General features: G+C 51.2%; 1 pseudogene; it reads right to left on the reverse strand.

Annotated features, from left to right (window-relative positions):
- Positions 1 to 4,517: 4,517 nt before the first annotated feature.
- LOC114690073 lies at positions 4,518 to 10,437 on the reverse strand (annotated as a pseudogene).
- Positions 10,438 to 11,651: the final 1,214 nt, after the last annotated feature.

Genomic DNA, 11,651 nt, shown 5'->3' on the forward strand with positions numbered 1-11,651 from the left:
CAGTAGAACAGACTGGAGAATGAGCACATAAAAGGCATTTGTTAGACTGGCTTGTGAGATATGGTCTGGGAGTCCAGAAACAGCCGCCTTCACACTGGAGAGGCTGAGAAGTAGGGAAACGTCTCAGTCCACGAATCTGGATGTCTCAGAAGCCCCTGTCTAGGGCCAAGGCCTGGAGAAGACCTGGAGAACCATGCTGCTGGGCCGTTTTGGAAGGCTGGAGAAGCTGGGTTCTGGTGTCAGCAAAGATGGCAATGATGGTCCAGATGGCGGTGGCAGAAGCCATGTGTCTGTAAGACGAACCTGCCAGCAAGATTTGAACGTAAGCAGGCGAAGAGCAAAGGCTTCTCTTTAGGATTTCCTTATAGTAGAGTAGCTGCCCAAAGGTACCACCCATACTCAGGGCAGGTCTTCCCACGTGAGTCCACCTAATCAAGAAAATCCTTTACAGGCATGTCCAGAAGCTTGTCTCGGGTGATTGATTCCTAGAGCCTGTCAAGTTGACAGTCGATATTAACCATCACACTGGGTCTGAGTTTCCACCTGGCTGTGTGGGTCAGCAGTGACTTTAGACATGGCCTCTTTTGGAACAGAGCTTTAGTTTTTGCATGGGAAGACTGAAGAGGTGGAGAGAATTTCAGTGGAAACAAAATAAGAAGTTCAAGAGGGCTCAAGAAGCTGGTTTATGAGGCAGGTGGTGGGGATGGGAGTGATGTGGGGATGGGAGTGATGTGGGGATGGGAGTGATGTGGGGATGGAAGTGATGTGGGGATGGAAGTGATGTGGGGATGGGAGTGATGTGGGATGGGAGTGTGGGGGGATGGGAGTGATGTGGGGATGGGAGTGATGTGGGATGGGAGTGTGGGGGGATGGGAGTGTGGGGGGATGGGAGTGATGTGGGGATGGGAGTGTGGGGGGATGGAGTGTGGGGGGATGGGAGTGATGTGGGGATGGGAGTGGGATGGAGTGATGTAGGGATGGGAGTGTGGGGGGATGGAGTGATGTGGATGGGAGTGTGGGGATGGGAGTGATGTGGGGATGGGAGTGATGTGGGGATGGGAGTGATGTGGGGATGGGAGTGATGTGGGGATGGGATGTGGGGGGATGGAGTGATGTGGGGATGGGAGTGATGTGGGGATGGGAGTGTGGGGGATGGAAGTGATGTGGGGATGGGAGTGATGTGGGATGGGAGTGATGTGGGGATGGGAGTGTGGGGGATGGGAGTGTGGGGGGATGGGAGTGATGTGGGATGGGAGTGTGGGGGGATGGGAGTGATGTGGGGATGGGAGTGTGGGGGGATGGGAGTGATGTGGGGATGGGAGTGTGGGGGGATGGGAGTGTGGGGGATGGGAGTGATGTGGGGATGGGAGTGTGGGGATGGAGTGTGGGGGATGGGAGTGATGTGGGGATGGAGTGTGGGGGATGGGAGTGATGTGGGGATGGGAGTGATGTGGGGATGGGAGTGATGTGGGGATGGAGTGATGTGGGATGTGGGGATGGGAGTGATGTGGGGATGGGAGTGATGTGGGATGGGAGTGATGTGGGATGGGAGTGATGTGGGATGGGAGTGATGTGGGATGGGAGTGGTGGTGGATGCAGGGCTTTAATCAATTGCCCCAGGAGGCACATGGCAGAATTTGGACTTTACCCTAGGGAAACTGGGAGCTATTAGATGTTGAGGACATCAGGAGTCAGTTGTGAATGGAGAAACACTGCACTCATGGTTGGGTGAGGCCTGCTGAGGGATGGACACGGCCCTGTGCTGGGCATAATGGAAATGGATGTTATAACACTGGATTTTACATCCTGTCTCCTCTTGGACATGTATGTGTCCATGTCCATGGAATGACCTACGTGAACATAGGCAACCTGCCTATCCTGTCAGAGGCACTTGCTCCGGGTTCCTCTGAAACCCAGCAGAACCTCTCTCCGGAGGGCTTCTGGAGCCAGCTGTGAGGTAGGTGATTGTCATTTCCATCCACACTGCACTCTCCTCACACCCTGGGAAGAGGAGACAGTGTCTTCACCTGCCAATGAACAGAGTCCCAAGTCAAAAGTCACAGTGGGGCACCCGTGGGGTCTCTCTGATCTCAGGGTTTCTAAGCTTTCTTCGTTACCCTCACTCTCTCCTCCCATCACGTCGCTTCTCTTGTCCATCAACTATCCTTAGAAGGTTAAACATAGAGTTACCATGGGAACCAGAGCCCACCCGGAGGTATACACCTGGAAGAAACAAAGACGGGGATGTAGACACGCTCACACATCAGTGTCCACTGCAGCATGATTGACAGTAGTCAAAGGAAGAAATAACGGAATGTCCATTAACAGGTGAGCCAATCGACAAGACCTAGAAGAGTCTTGCAGTGGAATATTATTCAGTCATAAAAAAGGAATGGGATCCTGATGCATTCCCCAGTGTGGGTCAATCTTGAACACATTACAGCCAGTTTAGTAAGGCAGGTAACTGAGGGACAAGTGTTAAATGATTCTCCTTGAACCAAACTCCTCAATGGGCAAATCCATAGAGACAGAAGTAACATTAGCATCCGAGGCCTAGTAGGTTTGGAGGAAATGGGTGTGTTACTTAACGAGTGTAAGGTTTGGGGTGACATAAAAGTCTTAGAGATGGATGGTGGTGGCAGTGTGTGGATGAACCTGATGACAATTAAATGTGTGCTTGGAATTGTGTGGTTAAAATGGTAAACCTTTAAAAAAACGTATTCTTATTTATGTGTATGTGTATGTCTATGTGAGTATACATTACGTAAGTGCAGGTGCCTGCAGAAGCCAGAGGAGGGCCTCAGATCCCCAGAGCTGGAGTCACAGGCACTCATGAGTTGTCAGATGTGGGTGTAGGGAATTGAATTTCAGCCTTCTGCAAGCGCAGCAAACACCCTTAATGGCTGAGTGCTTTCTCCCACCCCTAAAAACAGAAATCTTATAGATATATGATGCCACAATGAAGGGAAGTAAATAAAAATAAATGCATTGTAGACCACACCGCTGCCATTTTGTTTAGAAAGAGACCCCGTCACTGGAGGCTGTAAGCATCCTCCAGAACCCCATGGTCTCGTCTTCATCCGCAAGTGTCCTGGTGGCTTTCAGTGACACCCTCTGCTCTCCATGTGCCTCAGATGGTGTTGGATCCGTGGGTACCTGCTGCTGCACCTGCCTGTCAGCCAGGGAGCTGACCCCTTGCTTGCTGTACAGAATGAGGTGGCCAGCTTCATAGCCCACAAGTCAATGATGCCTGTTTAGTGAGGACTACAGAAGCAGGGCCGAGCCTTCTCCTTGGGGTCCATTTCCCAGGGACATCCTGTCTCTCTCAGGTCCCACATGTCTAGATATGTTTCAACAGTACAAGGGCCTGGCCCATGATGTATCCAGAGCAATAGGAGAGTGACAGTACCCTTAAGCCCAGAAGATGCTTCAGTGGCTTAGACCAACCCCCTCCCCACACAGGGACAGCCAAAGACTGGGACGTGCTCAGTCTCCTCGGCTGCAGCTGCGGGCAGGTGAGGATGTTCAATGCCTGTGGCCAGGCCTGAGCATGGCTGAGAGGGGCCAGGCAGAGACCGCAGGGCAGCTCCTGCCCTGAACCCACACCTTGCTCAGGGGGTGAATCTAAGTGTTGCCAAGACCTTGCTCCAGAATGATCAGGACCAATCAGCAAGGAAACCTGCAGGCTCAAGTCCAGTTAGTTCAAGAGGGAAATAATGCGCTGGCCTTTATAAACGGCTGTGACGAAGAGGTTACTAATCTCATCTCTTGTCTTTTTGCCTTTAGTGGCCTCTGGCTAGCTTTAAGGTTCACAACTTTTTTTTTTCTTTCTTTTTTGAAAAGGTACTGAGGTTCTCCAGTAGCCCAGGCTAGCCTCCAACTCAATATGTAGCCAAGGTTGACCTTGCACTTCTGATCTTCCTGCATCTACCTCCTGAGTGCTGGGATGACTGGTATGTGCCATTGTTCCTAGTTCTATTCTGTGCTGGGGACAGGCCTGGGGCTCTGCGCATGTTAGGTAAGCATTCTACCAACTGCGCTACATCCCCAGCTCCTATGTCTAGAATTTGTGTATGGAGCTGGGAAGATAGGGCTGGTGGTCTCAGTCTCTCAGTTATGCACCAGTTCCTGAGAGATGTCATTGCCTGGTTGGCACTGATGAGAAACTCCTGACTGCTTCTAGTCAGCCACACTGGACACGCCAGGGCTTTCTGAATTCATTACCTTACCGCATCCTCCTTCAGAGGAGAATTTGAAAGGGATGGAGCCAGATCTACATACAATTACCAAGATAAGTTGGGGGTGTGTCCTCTTCCTTGCAGTGATTGACAGGCAGCACCTCAAGCCATCAGCACAGTGGGGGTGGGGTAACAAGTCAAGGAAGAGAAGAAAAGTGTGGTAGGCCCCCAAAGACTTTGGGAATTAAAGTCCCTAGTCAGTGTCCAATGAGCGGGCTCCAGCAGGTGTCTTGCTTCATCCGAGCCTTCAGGCTCCCACCCGCAGTGTGGGGTGCTTTTTCAGGATTGCTGGCTCAGGCCAGATTCTGGGGACACAGCTACTAGGCCCAGAGCCACATTCTTCCGGACACCGTCTTTGTTCCGGCCCACAGGGAGCTCTTCTGGTTTGGCCCTCAGGCCTGGACTCACCTGTCTCAACGGGAGTTGGCGAGGCTTGCTGCAGGGGCTGCTTCTGCTGGGTTGGATTTGTGTGCCGGCCATGGAAGCGTCTTGGCAGGAATGAAGGGATTCTAAAGGGACATCTGTGCCCCTCTCTTTGGCGATCAGGTTATTGAAACAATGGACTCCAAGAAGTTGGGATTTCTCCAGGAATCTCACTCTGGGGAGAGGAAAAGGTTGAAGTCTGGTGCCAGCCAGAGAGGAACCTTGTCTCTAGGAAGAGATTTCACACAAGCCCAACAAAGTTGACAGAATACGCTGCAGGAGAGCCTGGAGCCTGGATAATGACGCAGGACAGCGCCTCGACCAGGACGGCTTAGCTATGTGTACTTCTTGCCTTATTTAAGTCTTAGCCTCCTGTCAGGACGGCAAGGTGGACTTGGTGGGAGGGAGGTCCCTGGACTACTTTGTTTCTTTTCCCAATGTGGCCACACTGAGTAAGGCCCCTCCTCCCTCTGCTTCTCACTGTCTTTACTTGACCTATTGAGGGCAGGTGGCCCAAGCCCAGCCTTTAACAGCTGCAGAGGCTGAGGTATGACCTGGACACGACAGCTCCAGTAACAGGCCTGGCCCTGAGTGGGCCATATATTCTTGGAAGACCTTCTCCCCTCTGTTCTCTGCCAGCTCTTGTCCATCCTCACCTGCTCATCCTTTTGCAGGATGCACAGAACTCCCAGAAGAGTCAAGACTGGGGAAGGGTCATGTGACCCAGAGCTGGCATGTCACAGACAAGTGATCCTGCGACCGAGCGCGTGAGTGAGCACTTGAATGGACTCTCCCACCGAGTCTGAACTTCAGAAGGAGGTGACAACACAGGACACCGACACACTGTCCCCAGTTCCCAACAGGGATTGGCCAAAGGCCTCTTTGGCCGGCTCAAACCTGGGAGCCGAAGCCAGACTCTCAGATTAAGAACAAAAACGCGCGTTCCTCTCTCCTTCTCGCTGCCTCCCCTCCCCAAAAGAGTGAATCTGTGAGGACAGATGGCCCTGTGTCAGCGTCCCTGTGTGATATTGATGTGAACAGCGAGGGAAGGCGACGTGTCTCGTGGCTGTAAAAATAGACATGCATGAAGTCAGCCTCCCCCTCCGGCCAGGCGCTATTCTAAACCCGGCGCTCATGGCTTTGGTATCCAACCACCCGGCAAGGCAGAGTATTGGGCTGGAACTTGACATTTAAAGAGTTTGAAAGAAATAGAAGACGGCACAGAGATTTCTTTTTTTAAGTTGGTCTGGTTATTTCTGAATGGGCCGTGCCAACGAAGCACGAGATCAAATTCAACGGCGTTTCTGAACCATGGGGTCTGAGAGATGGTGGGGGCTGTGGGAGCCGGTCTGTCCAGTGTCCTTCTGGACACAGGCACCAGGCACTCCCTCCACAGGACCCTTGAGAGTTGGTTTCTCTAGTGATGGGGTGCTCTCTACCTCCAACGGTGGGATCTCAGGGTTGGGCATCCCAGGATGTTTTAGATAACTACTGCTAAATGCTTTTGGAGAAACACTGAGTTCGTAGCTGTCTCTCTGGAACAATCCTTCACAGATGATGGGGTGCAGGGCCATTTTATATTCTTGAAATTTATAGCCTTTGGTTTTTGCTGAGCTCCTGCTATGAACTCAGCCCTGTATGAGAGAAGTGTGGAAGCCGAAAGAGAAGACGGTTTCAAAAGCCAGCTAACACACAATCTGGGCAGATAATGAACATGTGTGGAATAATGAGATGGCACATGGAGACAGGATATTATCAGTTCCGACATTGTGTGATCTAGCCTGTTTCCTCTCCAGTCAAAATCAGTGGCAGTTTTTACCATCCTCACGTTGGTTCGGGACACCTCCGTTTTAGAAATCTCTCTGGCTTCCGGACTCAGGGTGACCCTGGCTTATTCTCACCTGCCTCTTCAGTGAGTCCCTCCGGGAGTCTTGAGTCTTGTGAAGGGGCTGCTTGCAAACGCCTCTGTCCTGCCACTCTGTGTCACATTCTGTTCAGCCTGGGGTTCAAAACATTAACCTGGAGCTCGTCACTTAGGCCGACTGGCCAAGGAACACCAAGGGTCTTCTCCTCAGGTCCTGATGCTTTTGTACAAGCAACTTACTGACGGAGCCGTCTCCTCAGCCTGCTCCCTTTTACTGACACGCCCTCTTTGTTCCGGGAGGTGTCCCCCGTCACCCTCCTTCCCCTAGTCTGCCTCCAGAACCCTTCCCTTTTCCCTAGGCTTTAGCCTCGAGCAGTACTTCCTGGCTTTCCCATCTGTCCAAACTCCATTGCTTCTCCACAGTCTGGGTCAGCCTTCCCGTGGTCCTGTATCTTGGGAGTAAGTGGCTTGTGTATTTCCGGGTGGCTATAGTTATGTGCTGACTGCCCTAGGGACCCTGCCTTGCCTCTGAAGCCTTCCATCCCCATGTGACAAAATTATATATATATATATATATATATATATATATATATATATATATATATAACAGGTTTGGGTTCAAATCATGACTCTGACTTTCATTAGTCATGTTCTCAGGTAAACCACTGACTCTCACTGGCCTTTACTTTCTACAGCTGGACTGCAGTCTCCTTGGCTACTGGTAGAGGCAATGAATGCAGCCAGACTTTGCCAAATATAAAATGCCTCTCAGGAACTCATTATTGTGGTGTGTCTTCTTTTAAAAGAGGAGGAAGTGAGGTTTAGACCATGCCTTTGTGATGCTTAGCACAGGTAGTCGTTAGGTACCTGTGGTTTGTCTAGCCCTGTTCAGGGAGGGCATCAAGGGGTTAAAAGCGGAGGCCTGGTTTCCAGCCAGCGAGCTCCCACTTGGGAGACATAATGAACACATGTAGGATAATGAGCCTGTGGGATCAGGCAGGGTATCATTAAATGTGGCGTTGTCTGAGCCTGCCTGAAAGCAGGAGAAGGGTTCTGAGCCTGGGATAAGGAGAAGCCTGCAGCCAGAGCTTGTGGGATGCGGTAACCTCTAGGGAGGTGGAGAGGATGCAGTCTAGCAGGGAGCTTCCCCCACACACTGCTGAACTCCACCTCCTGGGGTTAGATGAGAGTGCTCCCCTTCAGCAAGTGCTGAGCTGAGTAGCTCGGGGCTCCAAGCTGGAGGCTGATCACAGCTGTTGTTGTTCATTTGGAGAGGAGAAAATGGCAGCTTGCAGTCTCAGGGACTTATCCAAGGTACCTCAGTTCCAGAGAAGCAGCAGGGAGATTCCTCCAGCAAGCCAGGGAGGCCAGTAAGGGAAGGCCTGGGAAGGTCCTTCGCCAGTCAGCCTGTGATTGTGCTCACCCTGGAGCTCCAGGGATCTGAACAAGACAGGAAACTCGACCCGTGGTTATCAACTCCCAGTTGATATGGCCTGAAATGGAAGTGTGAGGGGGCGAGCGGTCAGCTCTGTGGGAATGAGGATGAGAGAGTCAGGGCTGGATGACGCAGGAGGCTCAGAATCCAAAGCAGTACCTTAGGGGAAGGGCAAAGCTGGGGTCAGCTTGTGCAGGTTGGAGCTGGGAGACCCCCAGAGACCGCAAAACAGCAAAAGGGACTCTCAGGCCTTGAGGTGGGAAGTCAGAGACAGCGTGGGAGGCCGTGAAGGAAAGTGGCTGTGCCTCCAAGTCCTCCAGTTCATCCTATTAGGATCCCGATCATGAGTGGGCTTCCCTAGCCCTACTTCCCTCTCTGAGGGTGTTCTTCATGCCCAAGAGTCTAAGAGTCAGACCTTTGGTTCTCTGGTAGGAGGAGGGCTGGAGACTGGGAACAGGCTGGGCGCAATTGTAGGAGAGAAGATCATTGCGGACCATGATAGTTAACGGCCTTGCCAGCTTGACTGATTTAGAATCACCATGGAAACGCACTTCTGCACATGTCCATGAGGGGGTTTCTAAAATGGTTTACCTGAGGTGGGAAGACCCACCCTGAATGTGGGTGGTGCCCTTCTGTGGGCTGGGGTCCAAGACTGAATAAAAAAAAGAAACTGAGGGCTGTTGATGTGGCTCAGTAATTAAAGAGTGCTGGATGCTCTTCCAAAGGGCCTGGGTTCCCTTCTTAGCACCTACATAGTGGCTTACAACGGTCTGTAACTCTCATTCCAGGGCCTCCAGTGCCCTCTTCTGTCCACTGTGAGCACCAGGCACACACATACATGAAAGCGAAACACCCATACACAGAAAATAAAGTAGAAATAATAGTATTTTTCCCCAGAAAGTCAGTCTTATTTCTAAGCCTCTGTCATAAACTTTTAGTGCGGATCAGTGGTCACCTGCCGCACTTGCACTAGGTTACCTGTATAGCCGGCAAACAGAGTCTGGCCATCAGCAGACTGCAACAGAGAGGTACACTGTTGTTGGTTGTTTTTACTCTTTTTTTCTCTTTACTCTTTGCTCTTTTGGGGGCTCGCCATCCAGCTCCCAAATAAATCACACAGAGGCATATTCTTACTTATAGATGCCCAGCCTTAGCTTGGCTTGTTTCTTGTCAGCTTTTTTTTTTTTTTTTAACTTAAATGATCTCACCTACTTTTTGCCTCTGGGCTTTTGTCTTTCTCTATTCTGCATACCTTTCTTACTCCGTGGCTGGTGGTGTTGCTGGATGGCTGACCCCTGCTGTCCTCCTCTCTTTCTCTTGCTCCTTCCTCCCCTTCTCCCAGATTTCTCTTTCTATTTATTCTCTCTGTCTGCCGGCCCTGCCTATCATTTCTCATGCCTTGTATGGGCTGTTCAGCTCTATATTAGACCATCAGGTGTTTTAGACAGACCCAGTAACACAGCTTCACAGAGTTAAACAAATGCAACATAAAAGAATGCAACATATCTTTGCACCATTAAACAAATATTGCACACACAAACAAATGTAACACACCTCTTAACTAATATTCCACAGCAGTGCACTGGGGCCACTCTACCTTGTTGCCGGTGCTGGTAATGTCTTGCTTCAGTTCATCTACAGTGATCTCTCCCTCCAAGTCCCAGATCTTGATACTGGGGCCAGTGGCAGCACAGAGCCAGCAGCAGTTCTGGCTGAAGCACAAGGCATTGATGATGTCCCTGTCATTTGTGTCCCCGCCATCTCTTCATTGAGAGCCCGCAGCATAGCCTGACCATCCTTGCCTCCAGAAGCACAGAGAGACCCATCTGGAGAGACTGTTGCTTTGTTTAGACAGCCAATGTGGCCAATGTGGTTGGTCTTCAGCTTGCAGTTAGCCAAATTCCAAATTCCATCCCTTGACCAGCTCGTTCCATCCACAGGAGATGATGAGAGTCGCTGCAGTTTGGGGAGAAGCGGATACAAGATTCTGTATAACTCTCATCATGGACAGTGTATTTGCAGATACCTAGAGAATTCCATAACTTTATGGTCTTGTCCCGGGATCCAGAGACAATCTGCTGGTTGCCAGAGGAGGCGGCTATGATCAGCACATCCTTGGTATGGTCTACAAATCGTCTCATGGATCTCATTGTGAGATCCCAGAGGTGCTGTGTTCCATCCCAGGAGCCTGAGAGGGCAAACGGGCCATCAGAGGAGATAACACCACTAACAAAGTAGGAGTGACCTTGCAGAACATGATGTGGTACGCCAGAGTTGGTCTTATCCCTAGTAAGCTTCCACATGATTTGAGGGCCTTGTCTTGAGTCATGGACAGGGTCGTGTCTGGGAACTGCAGGGTGGTGGCGATCTGTGTTATCCAGCTGTAACTGGACCTTGAGGGTCCCAGGAAGGGTCATCTGCTCGGCCATGACTGCAGCTGATGAGAGTGTCTCCACAGAGACAAGGATAGCGCTGGACGGCTCAGGGAGGCACGCGCTGCAGTGGCAGCCACCACGACCCTGTGGAGAAAGTGTATACAGCAATGTTTTGTATTTTTTAAGAAATATAAGAAAGAGGAAGTGAGCTGAGCACCAGCGTTCATCCGTCTCTGCTTCCTGACTGCGGACACAATGTGACCCGCTGCTGTCACTTCCTGCCGTGGTCCATTGTGTCCCCTTGAACTGTGAGATGGAATAGACTCTGCCTCCCAGAAATGGCTTCTTTTCAGGCATTTTAAATCACAGCAGTGAGAAAAAGAGGCCCTCCCTGGAATGGGCCAGGATGTTCCAGAAGACTAAGCTAGCTCCCTCAGGCTCCCCAGGCTCCCATTCTAAGCGTTCCTTAAACACAGCCTCCTCAGCTTTCTGAGGAAAGAGACCGTGGCTAGGCTGTGGGCTTTAGGCCAGACCCATCTGACCTGTAGCTTAGCTACTTGTGTCCAAGATGGCTCAGTGTGGTGATTTGAATGCTGTGTCCTAAGTCTTGGCATTCGAATGCTCATGCCCCTGCCCAGTTGGCGGCTGTTTGGGGAAGCTTAGGAGGTGTGGCCTTGCTAGGGGAAGATTGTCCCTGGGGGTGGGATTTGAGGTTTCAGGTATGATCTCTCTGCTTCCAGCTTGCAGATGGCGACGTGGGCTGCCAGCTGCTGCTCCAGATGCCACGTCTCCCTGCTACCTCTGCTCTGCCATCGCCGACTAGTATCCCTCTGGAACCCCAAGTCCCCAGCCAACTTCTGTGTGAATTGCCTTGGTCCTGGTGCTTTTCCTTTTCTTCTACTGAGTCGTCTTGCTGGCCTTCAGGTGGGTTCTCATGTCAACCTTATTTGACAGGATTCCAACTTCAAATCCGGTTCTGCAGGAGAGACTGCAGCACCACACATAATTTACCTAGTCCCTGTGAGTGAGACTGAAGACATCAGGCCTTGGCTCCCTTAGCCTCTGAAGGAGAGGAATAGATAGAGAAAGCCATTATAGAACCATAAAGAGCCAGTCAAGAGGTGGTGCCTCATGCTCTCACACTCCTCTTCCAGGAAGTACTGTGTCCCACGTGTCTCACTGGGCAGCACAGACTTATTCCTCCCGATCCATCACTGGGCTAGCGTGTCCCTGAGTGCACCAACCCAGCTTCTACCTTCTACAGGAATTCTTTATGTCTGCCTCACAGGTCAGGGTCCAGTCAACGATAGCCCAAG

The sequence above is a fragment of the Peromyscus leucopus genome, chromosome 7 (genome assembly GCF_004664715.2).
Source record: "Peromyscus leucopus breed LL Stock chromosome 7, UCI_PerLeu_2.1, whole genome shotgun sequence".
NCBI lineage: Eukaryota > Metazoa > Chordata > Mammalia > Rodentia > Cricetidae > Peromyscus > Peromyscus leucopus.